This window comes from Lygodium microphyllum, chromosome 6, assembly GCF_053477565.2.
Source record: "Lygodium microphyllum isolate KBCC chromosome 6, Lygodium_microphyllum_v1.1.10, whole genome shotgun sequence".
Taxonomy (NCBI): Eukaryota; Viridiplantae; Streptophyta; class Polypodiopsida; order Schizaeales; family Lygodiaceae; genus Lygodium; species Lygodium microphyllum.
The window spans coordinates 81,999,342-82,002,694 of record NC_141140.1 but is presented as its reverse complement, the minus strand read 5'-3'; the positions used below and the strand labels follow the sequence as shown (position 1 = coordinate 82,002,694).

At 38.1% G+C, this 3,353-nt stretch overlaps 1 pseudogene; it reads left to right on the top strand.

The window, feature by feature from the left end:
- The first annotated feature begins 233 nt into the window (after window positions 1-233).
- On the top strand, window positions 234-1,074 carry LOC148034735 (uncharacterized; annotated as a pseudogene).
- Window positions 1,075-3,353: the final 2,279 nt, after the last annotated feature.

Genomic DNA, 3,353 nt, shown 5'->3' with positions numbered 1-3,353 from the left:
GCGAACGCAGAGTTCGCCGTATTCTCTGTTCCAACTAATGACAACTTGCTTTGCCTTTGGCACAAGAGAGAGAGAGAGGAGGGAAGACTGACTGGGAAGGCCGTTATTGTTTCATAAAGAACTTTGGGAGGGGGGACCGCAAGCATGACTTGTGCTGCAAAACCATTGTGTTGCATGGTGGTTATCAAGGACGCAGTAGCGATGATTGCGGGAGACATGATGAATCACAACGCATGAAAATTACAGAGAAAGAGGGCGCCATTTCTGCAGACGAATTTGTGCCTCTTAGGATGTAATTCGTTTATGAACAGGGGGGCGCCATGACAGAGAGAGAGAATGGCAGAAGCAGGATTTCAAGGCCAGGGCTATCCGTTCCATTTGCATATGCAGATCAACCACGTAAGTTCTCTCATACATGTGTGTATGTGTCATTCTAGGTCGGCGATCTGCGGCTAAACGCCACGTTGCCCGAGGAGGAGGAGAGGGGGTGGCGGGGCAACAGCAGCGGGTGGTACACGAGAGCGGAGGTCGCGGAGCACTGCGTGCAGTCGGACTGCTGGGTCTCCCTCTTGGGCCGCGTCTTCGACATCTCCCCCATCCTCGCCTCCAACCCCCACCCCCACCTCTCCCAGCCACTGCTCTTGGAGGCTGGAGGAGACATTAGCCATTGGTTCGATCCTACAACAGAAGATGTCAAAACCCACATGGATCCCATAACCAAGCTTTCAACTTACCATACCCCTCAAATTCATACATATACCACCACCTGATACTCCTCGCTCGGATTGGGATAGTAGCCATGAAATCCCATGGTGGAAGGATTCACAATACATTATTGGAAAGTTGAGCAAGAAAACACGTTTTGTGCGGATAAAGAATGTGTTGACAGGTTCAGAAGCTCCCCTAGAGGTGCCTAGCGAGGAAACCATGAGGCAAATCCTTGAACGCTACATCAAAAGAAATTCACATGCAAAGAGTTATACATGGAAGGGTATATGCACTACCCATGATAGGATCTTCTCTGACTTGAATATGAACAAAACACTTATAGATAATACCCAAGGAGAGAGATAAGAGGGCATGTGAATCTCTAGGAGAGATAGAGAAGATCGACGTCGTATCATTGGTCTCATACAATCATCCTTTCATCAATGCCATGCTTCGAAATTGACCTGCAGTACAAATGGATTCCTGTTGGGTCACATCTATGCAAGAATCCATGGATATCACCCCTTGTATAAAGGGGTCATCATCTTGGAGTAAGATGACATCAACCCGAGCATTCCGATGGCCTTCCCATTAGTTAATCATCACATGTAGATCATAGAAATCTTCTTTTAAACCTGACTCAAGAGGGTGTGAGTGAGACAAGAAGGAATTACAGAGAAAGAGGCTCCATGAAGATTTGGTAGATCAAATTCCTTGTTGGACTATAAAGGACACGGTCTCCAAGGACGTGACGACGACCCGCGGTTTTACACATAAGTGTCTTAATTCGTTTATCTAAAGTAAATGATATGGCATGATAATTTCTTTAGTTTAATATTTTTAAAATATGTCTTTAAACCTCTTTTCTCATGCTACATGGTTGTTTGCATTTATCTGAATTTTTTTTTAATTTATTAAAAATAAAAAATAATCGAAAACGCTAAAAAATGACTTAAAATTGTCATAAATAAATTTTCATAAAATGTCTGATTGAAAATTTATAAGTTCTGATGTTTTTTTTTCTATAAAGCTTATAAGTCAGATAACTTACTGAATTTTTATCAGAATTTTTAAAGCTAGTTTGCTATATTTAAAAATTCAAAAAAAGTTATATTTAGAGAAAAAGCATAGTTTTCTTTTTTAAAAAGAAATGTGTTATTTACTGATATAAATTATAGATTCCTAGTGAAAGATTGGAAAGATAATCTTTGACTTATTAGTGCATTTTTGTTGTAAGGGTTAAAGAAAAGAAATAATAATTTAATAATATTTTACTTAAGAAATACTCGTATAAAGATATGGTGTTTTGGTTTTGAAAGGAGAGATTATACGCGGTGTGAACATTTAGGAAGCATGGGAAGTTACAAATAAAAAGTTTGACCACTTTTTAATAATCAATAATGTTAGGTTGCAGTTATAAAATTTAGTTTAAATTAAAACAAATAAAATCAAATAATTTGATGATCGGATGGCATGGGGGAAAAAGCCTCAGCATCTATATTAAATTTTTACATGTTATTCATTTTACAACCAATTTCTTAAATACACGGAGTGGAGGGCTACTAGGACTCATTGATAAATTAAAGGGTGCTATGGGAATTTAAAATAAATTATGAATGTGGACATGTGAGAGTATGGAAGAACTTGTTTTATTCTGGTTGATATTTAATAATAGAAAAGAAGGAAAGGATGTTATATTCGCAAAATGAATTAAGTACTTAAAAACTAATAAGCAACGACGAAATCGCGGTACGAAGTGGGGAGACATTTATCAAGGGATAAAAGTTATGGGTTTTTAGAACATTAGATTGTTTGATTTGAATGTTTGTTGTTAATTAAATGAATAAAATGGACTAATTTTAATCAGTTGAAAAAGATATATATATAAAGGAACTTAAATGGAGATATTTAAAGAGATTCAAAGGGATCTGTTATATGAAACAAACTTCTTAAAGTCAAATATCAAAACTTCCTGGATAAACCGCTACTAGTTGGCAGGAGAAATTTATGAGAAGCTGCTCCTGAAAGATGGAGGGAAACCGTAGTTATCTTAGGTTTAGCAATCTAGTGCCTAATACAATTTACTGAAGTGTAGAATACTTGAAGTTGGACTACTGCAAATAAAATGCCATACAATTAATGGAAGACTAAATCAATATTAGCATTGTTAATAGTACCAATCACCTGTTAGTGCAACAACTCTTAGGAGTTGGCTTGCTGACTTGGGTAAAAGTGGCTTGGTTTTTGGCCAGTCAATGTTTCATGAAATTGCAGATTTTATGTCACAGATTGAGTCAGAGGCTGAGGTAACTCAACAAAGAGTGTTGAGTGCTGAAGAAATTCAGCAAATAGAGTTTCCAGCTGGTTATGATCAGCTTTCAGAGAGACAGAGGGCTGAAAATTTTCAGCCAACAGAGTTTACTGCTGAAATATTTCAACATTCAGAGTTTGGGGCTGTTTCTATGCAGTCCATAGAGCAGAGGGCTGAGAATATTCAGCCATTGGAGTGCAGAATTGCTGATTTACAGCAAGGTTTATGTAATGCAGAAGAGCATAATGAAGCCAGGTTGACACGAAATACAAAACTGTGGATAAGAAGGTGAAGCCGGTTGCTGTACCGCTTCCATCTGACAGTGATCAGCAAA